The sequence below is a fragment of the Mirounga leonina genome, unplaced genomic scaffold (assembly GCF_011800145.1).
Source record: "Mirounga leonina isolate KUSES-001 unplaced genomic scaffold, KU_Mleo_1.0 Mir_82, whole genome shotgun sequence".
NCBI classification, from domain to species: domain Eukaryota; kingdom Metazoa; phylum Chordata; class Mammalia; order Carnivora; family Phocidae; genus Mirounga; species Mirounga leonina.
The window spans coordinates 7,836,450-7,850,913 of NW_023270825.1; the positions used below are offsets into that span (position 1 = coordinate 7,836,450).

The 14,464-nt window shown below is 48.0% G+C and overlaps 1 protein-coding gene across 3 annotated transcripts in view; it reads right to left on the bottom strand.

Moving 5' to 3' along the window:
• The window catches only part of VRK1 (VRK serine/threonine kinase 1), a 122,308-nt gene extending 121,071 nt beyond the window's left edge, over positions 1–1,237 (bottom strand). Inside the window, exon 1 of one of the 3 annotated variants that reach the window (XM_034992892.1) lies at positions 1,141–1,237. The gene's annotated coding sequence lies outside the window, so the exon portion shown is untranslated. Of the gene's footprint in view, positions 1–696; positions 909–1,140 lie in introns of those variants that run through there. The other 2 variants (XM_034992890.1, XM_034992891.1) reach the window with 2 other exon arrangements.
• Between the last annotated feature and the right edge of the window lie 13,227 nt (positions 1,238–14,464).

Sequence of the window (14,464 nt, forward strand, 5' to 3'; positions counted from 1 at the left end):
GGGGAAGGGAAGGAAAAGGGGAAGGGAAGGAAAAGGGGAAGGGAAGGGAAGGGAAGGGAAGGGAAGGGAAGGGAAGGGAAGGGTGGGAGGGAGGGAGGGAGGATTAATGAGGCTCGTCCACAGCTCCCTAAAACCGCCACCCCAACAGCAAAACTGGTATTTCCAAGTTGTTCCAAGAAAAAAAGACGGGGGAGGGAAAGGGAAGAGACGATACAAAAAAACCCAAAAATGAGTGACTTGACAAAAAAGAAGTTAGAAAAATGGATGGCCTCCACATCCACAGGAACCTAGTGTCTGCCTCTCAGCCCAACGCCCCTGGTGCTGTCCGTCGATTTTAACTGCATCACCTAAGAGCTTTGAGCCCAGAACCAAAAACTACTTCGGCAGTAGGAAAAACTATGTGTTGCCCTCAGATACAGCTGCATCAGTAAAGGGTGCCACCGAGTCAGCCAGGGAGGGAGACAGACGGCACACGAAATCCCTCACGGTACAAACGACTCACGGAGCTCCACCGCCTTGCACCACGCCCTCCGGGGCAAGCTCTTTCCTGGCCTTCCCCGGACAGACAGGCTGGTAAGGGGACAGTCCCCCACCCTAAGTTCCCGGGCCCGGAACGCTATCCTCAGGGGGGCAGGCTCCCTCTCCGCTCTCAGTTCTCAAGTCAAACGTCACCCCCTCTGGGATGCCCGTCCTCACCCCCATCACTCTGGCCTACGATCGCCTGTCCCGCTTTCAAGGGAGCTTCTCGGGGTCTGCAAACTGTAGCATTTGCTTCTATTCGGCGTTTCCCCTCCCGAATGTGAACTTCAAGATGCCGCAGGAACCTCGTCGGTCCCTGCTGGCACCCGGCCCCCGGCCCTGAGACTGGGCCCCGAGGGCCCAGGACGCGAGGCAGGTCTGAGCGCGCGAGAACGAGCAGCTAGGCCGGAGGAGGGGGGCGGGGCAGGCGCAGGAAGCCGGGGCCGCTGCTGGGCCCGAGGGGAACCTGCAGGAAGGGACGCCCGCGCGGCGCCGCCCGAGGTCACGGCCGCCCGGACGCCCGGCCGCCCGGCGCCAGCGCCGGCCCAGCCCCCGGCCGCCCCTCCGCGGTCACCGCTCGGCGCCCGCGCCCTCGCACCGCGCCGCCCGCGGCCTCCCTACCGCGAGCCGGAGACGCGCCGCCTTCTGCACTGTACGAACTTCCCGCCGCTTTCGCCGACTTGCAACTCCACGGCGGCGTCGGCCCCGTCACACACTGCAATATAGAGCCTTCCGATTGGCCGAGGGCGAGCGGGAGAGGCGGGGCAGCCGCGGAGCGGGGCGGAGCCCGCGCCAGCCCGCACCGCCTCCCCACGCATGCCGGGAGTTGTGGGCCGGCGCTCCCGCTGCATGCTGGGAAATGGAGTCTTTCCCGGGCTCAAAATGATCCGGGTCCCTCCGCCCGCCTGAGCTTCCGGGAAGTGTGGTTTACTGCCTGCGAGTCAGTCTTGATGAGATACTGTACCCTCCGGTGATGTTGGAACCGAAATAAGTATTGCCAGTGTTCGCAGTAGCTTGATTTATTAAATTAAGTGTGTTGGCAAAGGGTTGGATGTAGTAGAAGCCCTATAGTCCCGTGGGCTAAGGGTCTCCTCTGCCTACTTGCGCTCGCGTTTTCCCACCTTCTGCTCCACCACCCTGGAAGGCTCGTCCCCCAGCAGCTTGGTTCAGTGCACTGCGGCCTGGGTCTGGAATCGAACAGCCCGCAATGCAAACCCTAAGCTCTTTCACTTTGTAGCTTTGTGACCTAAGGAAAGTTACTTAACTCCTGTGAGTCTTGCTTTCCTGTTTCTGTCAGGATTAAATGAGATGATCTATAGACAGTGCTTTGCACATAGTAGGTGCTCAATAAATAGTAGGTAATATTAATATTATTCTACCCAACGATTGTCATACATCTAAATCCTAACTGTTTCAAAGCCTACTTCAATGTCTACCTAACCTTCCGTGGCATCTCATCTATTATCTTATGCCATGGTTTCCTTTGTATTTACAATAAATTGTCTAAACCTCCATCAGCCATGCAGCTGTAAGCTTACTGCGGACTGGAACAATGTTCTAGCTCAAAATCACCAAATCCATAGGCAGAAGGATATTAGTGAGAAGGGTCATTGATGAGGATAGGTGTTGTTGGCAAGGTCACCTCCAGTTGGCTGGTCCCTCAGCTGAAGGAGCAGTGGCTCCCTGGCCCTCCCCTCCAGCTTACAGTGACAGCTCCCTCCCTTTGTGCCTCAGATCTGCAGACAAATACCACAACTACTCTGAGCCACAAGCTACTGTTCCACTCCTGTGGTTCCCACACCCACACTTTTGTTAATAGTCTCCTTGCAAATAAACCCTCCTCAGATCATCTTATCTCAAATGTGTCATCTGCTTTCTGTTGAGACCCCAAAGGAAACACATGCACAAGGTGAGCACTCAATGAGTATTTGTCAGCAAAGAGGTCTCAAGATTCACACATCTCATGGGTGTGGAATTCCCCAGCAAGACAATGTGTCTAGAATCCATTGAGAAAAAGACACTCTACACATACATATACACACACACACACGTACACACGCGCATGGACTCATGTGCTAAGAAGACTTGGAACAGGACTTATCTTTCACATTGTGACCATGTTCCCCTAACCTCAACAAACGCATATGGAAGAAATGTCCCTGCTTCCACGCTGGGTTCACAATTGGCTGGCCTTAAAGCACAATTAAGCCAGCAGCAGTGCATGGAGTATTCCAAGGTGAGAATGGAACATATTTATTCTGGAGCTCGTGGTTATGTCACCCTCAGTTGGATGGCTTACTGTTAAATGCTACTTAAGTGCAGTTAAGTTCCCAGGCAGTTGCTAACACCTCCAACACCACCCACATATGCTGAGAATGTCCTACCAGTGCAGAGCATGGCAGGAGACCAGTCCAAGCTGCCTTCATGGAGACAGTGTGTCTAAAATGCTGTAGATGGGGAGACACCCCTGGGATACACCCCTGTAGATGGGGATACAACCCTGGGACATCAATGAATTTTGATGAGTTGATAGCTTGGTATCAAGATCAGGGTTGTGCAGAAAGTTGACCAGTGAGAACTTGCTATGGATGGGTTTTAGAACTTAAGAATTGAACTAGAGAGGAAAGGTCCATGAATATAACCCTGTTATCTATGCAAAAACATCTACAGTCCAAACAAATGTTTACTGAGCACTTACTCTCAGCCAGGGTATGAGCTAACCTCTGGGGACTCTGGGGATTCTGATTTAACTAATGTTTAAGGAGCCTCTACCATGGGTTAGATACTGTGCTTTTTCACATACATTATTTCAGTTCTTAAAGGGGGAGAAATATCTCAAAGACTTTAAATTATTCCAGGACCCCTGAATCTACAAAGTACCCTGTTTTCACTGCCTCTTTATGCACAGCCCCAGTACGTTAGGAAACTTCTAATAAAGAGATATTTTCAATGCAGGAATAGAGATTTGTGCACAAGGCTGTCATAGTCAGCTAATGGGATTCCTAGCTAACAGATCATCATAGATAAAGCAGGGTGACCCATAAGTGGGTTCAGCTCAATGAATAAAAATTTTCCAGCTTCCTAGCAAAGGCAGACCAGCCAAAAATCTATGCATGGGATCTGTATTGATTTGCCAGATAGCCAGGCCCCAGATTGCCCTTTTGTATTCCAGGAGCCCGGCCAGCTCTTATAACCCTAGTACAAAGGCACAGAAAGGTAACAATAGAACAGGGCACTTTGATGGAGAGAGAGAATGTTGGTATTGGCTAGCCCATGCTGGAAAAGGTCTGGGAAGTCCAAACAAATATGATAGTCACCAAGAGGCAACATTGCCCTGGCAGGCTGCCCAACAGTCCCTGGTTCTGCTCATGAATCTGTTCCTGAGTCCTGGTCCCTGTTGCTTTCATCCATAGAATAGGAATAATCATCCTGGGCCAACCAGTTCTCTGCCTTCCCCAAGGCTTTGAAGGGCTTTGATCTACCTGGAACAAAGCTGCTAGGGTGTCATTAGTCAGCATAGGCAACCTAACAATAATCCCAGGAAACATTACCTCCTGGGAGGAAGGAAAAGGAAAAGGAGGGAAGAGTGGAATGTGTATGAGGGTCTTCTGAGTCCCCTGCCCCTGGTTTCAATGCCTCTTTTCATCCCAGATGCCCAGAGCCATTCTTGCCATTTTAGCAAGGACTTTTGAGCATCTACCATATGCCAGGCACAGTGTCCTTAAGAAATTTATAATCCAGTGGGAAAGCCAGCCATGTCTACAAATTCTAGGAGCTGTGAATTTTTATGAGCATGTATTATGTGCTGGAAAAACTACTCCCGGTAACCCTGAGAAGTGAATAATATGATCCCCAGTGTCCAGGTGGGGAGACAAAGCCCCAGAGAAAGGAACTGATTTGTTCAAGGTCAGGGCTGGTGACCAATAGAGCTGATTCTATAGCCATCCTGATATCAGTTACAGCTGCTGATGTTGGAAAAGGACGTAAGGACTAACTGGTGGCACACAGACTCTGTGCAGTGAGAATGCAGAAAAAAGAGCAAGTTGTTCCTGCCAAGCTTCATAGACAAGGTGACAAACATTGACCTAGTTACTCTACTGAACTAATCTGGTGACTTCCACGATAGTAGAAACAGGTCCTTTTAGATTTAATGACACAATAATTGATGGTTACAGATTATTCTGAGGTCAGAAGTGGATGAAGGGGGTTTTAAAGGCCTAGGAAACTGTTTCCTTCTCCTCTTTTTCTTTATCCTGATGATGATGATGATGATGGAGGTGACGGTGAGGATAACAGCTTCCATTCATTGTTTTAAGCATTTTCCAGGAATTGTGCTAATACTTTCCCAGCCAAATTTCAAGAAATCTTCACAATAGCCCTTGGAGGTTGCTATTACTACCCCTTCCCCCACTGCAGAGATAAGGAAACTAAAGCTCAGAGAAGGTAAGTAACTGGCTCACGGTCACACAGCTAGGAAGTGATGCAGCTGGACTTTAAGCCAAGGTTTCAACCAACGCAGAAGACTGAATGTTTAACCCCTCCCCCTGCAGTGCACCAACCATTCATCATTTCGTGTGTTTCTATCTCCTGAGCCGGTTTTCAAGATGCCATAGTTATTTGTCTTCCCCAAGTTTTGAGAGATTAATGGTACAGGAAAATTTAATGTGTGCACCTCCAAGAACGACTGTCCTGTTTCTCCGTGTGCTGGCTCACCAGCTCTCAGCGGAGGACACCGGTAGATGCATTGCTCTCTTCCTACTCAGTAGGAGTGACAGATAGGTCTACTGACACTCAGCACACATTTCTACCATCTTCTACTGCCCTTTCCTACTGCAGAGGCTGCAAAGGTAAAACCTGCATTTCCCAGACCCCCTAAGTACTTAGGGCTCTAAATGTATATTAGGCTCCACCAGGTGAGACTCCTCAGGAAGATTTGGAGGGCGGAAGTGAGGCATCCACACAGACTTGGAGCCTTGGAAGTTTTTTGCCACCATATTCCAATCCCGTATGTCTTATTCCGTAAGTGTCAGAAGGCAGTGGCTCTGGTGGAAGGAGCAGCTTCTTGATCCCTGGGTGACAAGTACAGCTGTTATGTGTAGTAAAGAATTTAACCTTGCCCAAAAAGAGCTCTGACCGTCATCCCGGCTTCTGGGAGGTGATCTCGAAGACCTTGAAATGCCACGCTTGATAGGAGTGTCTCTGGTTGCCTGGGAGCCTTGGGTCACCAGATGGTCCAACAATATGATTTAGAGTGGGACCACATTGGAAGAACCAACAACACAATTTATGGCAGGTGCTTTGGGTCATGCAGTATCAGTCAGATATAAACTCCAGAGGGTTTAGAGACTGAGATCAGCCATGTGGGCGATCAGTCATGCCTTTGTGGTAGAGCCCCAATAAGAACTCTGGACCCTGAGGCTTGGGTGTCTGGTTGGCAAAACTGACAGTATCATCACATGTTGGTGCTGGAAAGTGATGCTCCCCTAACCCCATGGGGAGAGGACAACTGATGCTCTGCATTTGGAATCCTGGGCTCCGCTCGTTCCCTTGGCAATTTTAATCTGTATCCTACCCATGCATATACCATGACTTTGCTAGAACTCTCACAACTTTATCTAAACTTGCAAATCCCAATGGCAGCCTCCTTTTCCTTCCCCTCTTCAACTGTGGCTTCCCTAACAAGACAATTCTGCAGAGTTCCAGCTAGTTCTGCTAGTCCAGCCCTTCAGCAATTTTATAAAAATCTTGCATTAAATTGCTTTGTGCTTAGAATACCTCAAATGGTTGTTGTGTCCTGTGTTGAACTTCAAGACAGGATAGGAGCTGGCCTTGATAAAGGACATCTCGTATCAATTCTAACATGCAAGCTTTTTACTCTTTAACGTCTCCAAAATCAGGATATGTCTCACAATCAATGCCAATTGTAATTGGTAGTGATTTCATCTTTATCAGAGGCATATAAAATAATGGGGCATGTTATGATTGGTGGATTTGAATAAATTCCAGGGTACCGGGTGCTTGCTTCATTAGAACCTCTCTCCAGATCATCTCTCCTGTTCGCTCCACTTCCCACATTGCACACTGGATCTGATACTCTCAAACTCCTGGGGGCATGAGCATTCCTCCTTTCTCCCACTCTACACTTTCTGAAAGTGAAGACAAATGCCCTTAGAGAAAGAGAGAAGCAGTGTGGTAATATGATAGGAGCATGGATTTTGTGAATGAGGCACACCCAAGTCTGGAAACTCCTTCTGCCTCTTAATTGCTGTGTGACCTTGTAGAAATTACTAACCTCGCTGAGCCTCTTTCCTTGCCTAGAACTGCTCGTAGTTGTTGGGATTAAATGAGATAGTGTGTGCAAAATTCTTGCCCCCTCAGCCACTCAGTAAAAGTTGCTTTCCTCCTTCTGTTCATCCCTCTCTTGTCTCCTTCTAAACATCATGAGGTCCACCTCTCACATTGCTCCACCTCCAGGAGCCAGCCACCAGAGGCTGTCATCATTGATTGCCAGTGACTAGCCATAGACTCAGGTCAAATACACATCCATGTTCATATCAGCTACCAGGTTGCAAACTTAGGAAAGGAAGGTGTGCTCTTCCAAGGCAAAAGCAAACTGTTGCTTTTCTTTTCAACCATCCAGTTCCTATTATGTTTTGATTTCAGGGCTGCTACAAGATTCTGGAACAAAAGACACTATTTGTGAGCATTGTTATGAGACTCAAACGGGCCCTAAGTAAAACAAAAATCGTTTTATCACAAGAGAGTTGGAGAGACTTGTTGCCCAATATAGTCACTGCATGGAAAATGCTTTTTTCCCAATTTCCACACATCATCAGCATCACCACTACCTTGCTTTAACTAAACTCATAGCCTGTCAATTAACCTACAGGTAAATATTTTTCAATAGTAGTAACTGAAAGATGGGGCGCCTGGGAGGCTCAGTCAATTGGGCAACCAACTCTTGATTTTGGCCCAGGTCATGATCTCAGGGTCCTGGGATCTAGCCCTGTGTTGGGCTCCATGCTCAGTGGGGCGTCGGCTTGAGGAGTCTCTCTCTCCTTCTCCCTCTGCCCCTCCCCCCGCTCACAAACACCCACACATGTGTGCTCTCTAAGATAAAATAAATAATTTTTTTAAAAACATGAAAGATTTTAGCAGTTACCACGTGCCAGGCATGGTCCTAAGTACATTATACCTACATTTCATTTGGTCTTCCCAGGAGCTCTACCATTATTAGCCCATTTTCCAGGCAAGGAAATTGAGTCTTGGAGAACTTGGGCAATTTGCCCAAAGTCCTATAGCTAGTAAGTAGTGGAAGCAGATTAGAACTCAGCTGTACAATGTCACTGATTATGCTCTTCCTCTATGTCAAAGGGAATGTGGGATCCCACAGTGTAGGCTGGCACATGGCCCCTGACCTTCAGGAATCTGGGATCTGGTCATTGAGGTAATGTCAAGGTCAGCTGCAGGAGAAATCTGAGTGAGCCAGGGCTCTTTGAGAAGACAGAGTACAGTGGGCTAGATTTTGTTAATATGAATCACTTTACTCCCCTGTCCTTCCCCCCATTAATCTCTTCTGTGCCCTGTGGTTTCTCCCCAGTTCAGGCAATAAGGACATTCCAGTCCTGTGTGTCAGGGACAGAAAGCCACAAGGAAGAGAGCCAGAGAGCAGAGATGGCAACTGTCAGCTTTTTAATTTTAAAATACACTTTTGAAACTCATGGCAGAAGCAATATAATTCAGAAAAGATTTGTGAGTTTCAAAAGGTTGGGTTTTTAAGTGTCAAAGGTCAAGGTCTCGGGGGTAAGGCCAGAGCATAGGAGAGGTTTCCGCAGACTAACACTGAGGGTGGAGGAAGCAGAGAAGGAAGAGGGAGGCGAAAGGATGAGGTGCCAAGGTGTCCCTGAGAAGGTCCTGTGTGTGTCCTGCCCCTTCCGAAGGCCAACCCCAGACAGTGGGCATGCTAGAACCCCGTGTAGGACACATCTGATGTACCTCAAGGCATGGGTCCCACCTTGTCTCCAGACCCTGGGCTGCTTGTTGGGCCTCTAGCACTGCTTCCATAGTGCTCTGAACTGAATTGTGTCCCCCCCACAAAGTTCATATGTGGAAGTCCTAACCCCCGGTATCTCAGAATATGCCTTTATTTATAGATAGGATCTTTAAGAGGTGATTAAGTTAAAATGGGGTCATATGGGTGGGCCTTGATCCAATATAACTGGTGTCCTTTTTTATTTTTTTTTTAAGGATTTTATTTATTTGAGAGAGAGAAAGAGAGCAAGAGCACAGACAAGCTGGGGAAGAGGCAGAGGGAGGGAGAAGCAGACTCCCCGCTGAGCAGGGAGCCCGACGTGGGGCTTGATCCCAGGACTCCGGGATCATGACCCGAGCCGAAGGCAGACACTTAACCCACTGAACCACCCGGGAACCCCAATTGGTCCTTATAAGAAGAGGAGATTAGGACACAGACAAGCACAGAAGGATGACCATGTGAGGGCACAGGGAGAATGGGGCTACCTACAAACCAAGGAATCAGGCCTCAGAAGAAAGTGGTCTTGCCTTCACTTTGATCTTGAACTTGCAGAGAAAATACATTTCTTCTGTTGAAGTCAGTCTGCGGTGTTTTGTTCTGGCAGCGCAAGCAAATGAATACACACGGTGACCAAGCCCTCGAGCTGCAGGGCTGGGCGGCCAATCCCACAGCACAGGTCTGCTCCTCCTGCCCGCTCCCGAGGTTCCGGGACCGGCTCCGGGCTCAGCGCTCTGTCTCTACTGGGCCCCAGCAGGTAAGGCAAACCAGCTGTGCACCAGGCCAGGTGCCCCTGCTTCTTCTGTTTTTCTGCTTAGAGGGAAACTTCTATGAGGCCAAAGGTGTGAATGGAGGGAGAGATGGCGCAAATGTGCTTTCAGATGTAAGCTAGATGAATAAATTTCGGGGAAATAGCAGAAGGGCACAGGAATGGAAATGTAGTGTATGTCTGTTAAGGGAGACTTTGAGAGGGTGTTGACCTCTTGAATCCTTACTGTCAACCCTGAAAGGCAGGTCTGATTATCATTACCTTGCACTTGAGAAACAGAATCTTTGACTGTCTTTGGAGCTAGTTAGTGACAGAATGGGGCTTTATACTCAGGACGGTCTGACTCCAGAACCATGATAACTCCACACTGCCCACTAAACCTAGGTAAGTGCACTTTCTTTCTTCTCTTTTTCTGCATAAATGTCTCTGGCTAATGCCTTGAGAGAGATGAGTAATCAGCAAGTTGATAAATTATACTCACTTCAAGCAAACAAGCCAATTGTTTTTGCCGCTAGCAGGTGTGGCTTGATTGCAGACCATTAGTGACCATTAATAAAAGAAACTCAGGCTGCAATCCACTGGTATGTTTGCCTTTCCCAGGATTTACATTTCACACCAGGGAGCTGAGCTCAGCCAATATTTTCATAAGCTAACACCTGCAATAGAAGCGTAAAGCCTGATTTAACCGAGGTAACATTTATCTCTGGGAATTAAAATATAAGCCAAAGGATAATTTGGGAACTTGATCATTCTTTCCCCTGGCTGTCATTGGTCTTAGGTTAGCATAGCGATAAGGCCTCAGGTGTTTTAAAAATTTGTCAAGCAGCTTTAAGAGGATTCGGGACATTTGGCATCCATTTGCGGTGCATCCTTTGATGCATCTGCATGCTTAACATTATACATGTACTGTTGAACAAAGGTTTACTGAGCACCTACTATGCCCTAGGCACAGTGTTGGCCTCAGGATGGGGAGGGACAGGACTAGATTGCTATCTCCAAGAGGCCACGCTCTGCTGCGGCAGATGGACACAAAGTGACTGTTACAGGTCAGTGGTGGCTGCATTATGAGAGGAGATTGCTGTTCCTTCCCTCAAGTTCCCACAAGGAAAATTCCATCCCGCATCCTGGGAAAAGCAGTAATAGGAAGGAATTTCAGCCCTCTCCCCCACTGAGTCCTCCCAAATAAGAAGGGACTTGTCGGATGGGTAGACTGTGAGAAGTCACTGAACATGGGCATGGGGCAGGGGGCTCATCCTAAGGTTTAGATCAGGGGCCAAAGTCTCAAGGAAGCTCACAAGTCCACAGGTGAAACCACATTCTTCAGTGAAGCTTTACCAATCATAAAGGTGGCATTCCGCTATTCATCTGTTTGATCCTAAGTCCATATTTCAACTTATTTCAGAGGAAAGGAGATGGGGTGTTAGTTCATTGGATTCCTGAACTCCAATAGCTGTGACCAGGGGTAAGCAGGAAGAGATGAAGGAGAATAAAAATGAATGAATGAGGAGCAATATCTAACCAAGCAGGGGGAGTGGGCCAATAGGCAAAGCTGGACCCTCGAATGAAGTCTTGAAGGAGGTGTGGACATGAGTCAAGCAGACAGGGCTGGGAAGGACATTCCTGGCATGGGGAAAGACATAAGCAAAGGCATGGGAGTATGAGGCTTGGTGCTTTTGAGAAACTGTAAAAAGCTACCTTTGTCTTTTGATGCTCCATGGACTACACCTTCCTTAACTGTGGCCCTCTTTCTACATCTATGTCTTTACTCCTTCATCTCCTCTTTGACCCTCTCTCTGACCCCTCCAGTATGCCCTCTGCCTCCTTCATGCCACCAAGGCATTCTCGCAACGGTCGCCAGTGGCCCCATGTTACTAATTATGGTGACCATTGCTCAGGTCACTGGGCCTCCTCACAGCAGCCCCCCCCCCCACCTGCCATTCTCTTCTTCTTGAGGTCTCTTGGCCTCTAGAACACACCTCTGCCCTGGTTTCTGTTTCCTTTTCTGAAAACTTTTTTTCCTGTGCCTTTTGCTAGCACTTCCTCTTTGGCTCCAACTTCTGAGTCTTTAAGGCCCTTTTCTCTGTGTCTCTGTTCAAATCCACACAGATTTCAGAGGGTGCAAATAAAAACTTGGGGGTCATCAGCACATAGTTGGCTTGTTAGAAATGAGGATGGGTTATTTATGAGAATGGAGGAACTAACCTAAGGAGCAAGTATAAACTGAAGAAAGAAGTCAGATAGTTCCGCTGGTAGTTGGGTGGGGGGGGAGCTTATACTATACTAACCTCCCATGGGATGGCAGCCAACTGAAGGGGATTTGATCCTTGAAAGAAGAGGAAGATCCATGTTTATCTGACCTTTCCACTGAGGACACTCCGCAGTCTACACACCACATGGTGACTAGAACTCAAAAGGAAAGTCGCAATCTTACTAGCCCTAGGAGTCAGAGGATGGGATCTGAACTGCTAGAACAATTGGAAATGGAGAAGGATTGCAGAATGGAGCCATGGGGGCAGCCCTAAGACCCCCATAAAAACACCCCTGAAATCTCTGGCTGATTAATGAATTGCCCCTGCATGAATAAGACTCCAAGAAGCCCAAGGAGGAGACATTTGGCAGGCTGAAAGAGCAGGCAGAGATCTCAGCTGCTGCCCACCACAGGGGAGACTGAGTCAGGAGTTCGAGTTCTATCAAGTTGGCGGAGCTTGACTGACATGTCAGGCTGTCTGTCCACTGAAACCCACAAAAGACCATGACTTGAGAAGAAAGGCTAGCCTCAAGGACTAGAGAACTAAGAAACAGAGACCCCACCATGTCAGTAGCTTGTCCAGACAGGGCTGGGATTCAAACCCAAGGGCCCCGGCTCCAGAATCAAGCCCTCAGCCTCAACCACACACTCAACCCTCAACCCAAGCAGCCCACATCCTTCCTCTAAAGCACTCGTCACCAAATTCAATACCTGATGGCATTGCACATGGAGCTATTCATCTCTTGCACTAGACTGAAGCTCCATACAAGCAGAGGGCTTGCATGGTGCCTGACACACCATCCAATAAATATATATTGAATGAATAAATGACTCACCAAAGCTTGCATGTGTATAATGCATTAATATATTTATTATTAGTGAAGACATATGATTAAAAATGCCTTCCTGCCATGTAATTTCACACACCCCCTTATGATCCTGGAGTGAATTAAATCACCAATAATCACTATGGCTTGTAGCTGGGCTTATTTGTACATATCTGTTACTGACTCTTTTTAAGCACGATCAGGAATTTCTAAGTGTAATATGTATGACTCAGTATTTTGATTAATCAGCTCAGTAGGGAAAATTTCCATGGGTAATCAGATTGAACATAAAGATAGGGCATGCTGAGACTGAGTGGGGGTTGGGGGGGGGAAGAGAAAGAGATCAGAGATAAGAATTTTTTTTTTATATATAGTTAGAAAGGCAGTTTGAGTCAACACTACAGAACTTACAAAGTTCCTATTTTATCATAAACAGGTTGGCAGCTGTTTTGGTTTCTTGTGGTTGCCACATGAATGACCACAAACTGGGTGGCTTAAGAGACATTTATTCTCACACGGTTCTGAAGGCCGGAAGTCCAAAATCAAAGTGTTGGCCGGGTCATGCTCCCTCCGGAGGCTCCAGGGGAGAATTCTTCCTTGCCTCTAGCAGCTCCTGATGCTCCAGGCATTTCTTGGCTTGTGGCTGCATAATCCCAATATCCGCCTCTGTCTTCATGGCCACCTTCTCTCTGTGTCTGCAAAATCTCCCTCTCCTTTCTCTTTTAAGGACACCAGTCATTTGACCTAGGACCGCCCTAAATCCAGGACGATCTCATCTTGAAATCTTTACCTTGATTACATCTGCAAAGACCTTACATCCAAACAAGGTCACAATCACAGGTACAGGGGTTGGGACTTGGGCATATCTTTGGGGGGAACACTATTGAACCCATTACAATAGCCATGGCCAATGTTGCTGCCATCATTGCCTTTAATGGAATCAAGAGAGGAGCCTGCTCTGACAATTGCCCACTGACCCCAGGTGCTGTTGGGCATGTCTCCTGCTGCGATGCATCCTCCCCAAATTGGAGCTGCTCTGGCTCATGTACGTCCACTCGGCAAGGTTCCCACTCTCCAGAGAAGGAGCCAGAGGCCAAAAAGGTTAAATCAGCTGCTCAAGGTCACACACATGGAGAAGTCAAGGTTTGACCTTAGATATGTCCTCTTCAAAGCCAGGGAGATGGCCATCCCACACTGCCTGAAACACTCCCATTATTAGAGAGTCACTGTACTCTCTTTTTTTTTTTTTAAGATTTTATTTATTTATTTGAGAGAGAGAGAGAGAGACAGCAGAGGGGAGGGGGGAGAGAAGCACAGGGAGAGGGAGAAGCAGACTCCCCGCTGAGCAGGTAGCCTGACTCAGGACTTAATTGCCGGACCCTGAGATCATGACCTGAGCCGAAGGCACACCCTTAACCGAAAGCCACCCAGGTGCCCTGAGAGTCACCTTATTCTTTAAATATCTTTGCTAAAATGCAAACACTTCCTGAGAGAGGTTACCCAAGGCTTCGTAGAAACCCAGGTTGTAGAGATGTGTATTAGAGCATCTTTTTAAGAACACAAGCGATCTCTGGGGTATGCATGTGGGGAGAGAGACAATAAGGAGGAGGGTAAATTTGCCAATTGAGAAACTGATGTGTAGAGAGGTTAAGTGACTTGACTAAGAGTACTCAGCAAATCAGCAGCATAACCAAACACCACACCCGGGAGTCCTGATTCTGCACAGCCAGTTTGGCTGTCCCAAAGGGTTGCTGTTGGTGGAGGCAAGTGGAAATAGTGAAGTCCTCGCCAGACTCTGCCAAGAGGCTCCCTGGGGCCAACCCTTCCCAGGAGGCCTCCCTCCCTGCATAGTTCAGAGAGAAGTAAAAAGCAGGGAGCTGAGGGTTAGAGACCCGCGTCTTAATGGAAGGCCTGCTACAAACAACTCAAGTGACTTCGAGCAAGTCACATCTTCCCTCAGTCTCCTCAACTTGAAGCAAAAAGGTTGAATCTAATCATCTCAAAATTGCCTCTGGCGTGAGGCTTCTAGAGCTTGTGCAAGCCTCAGGGCCAACTAGAGCTGGTTCAAACCC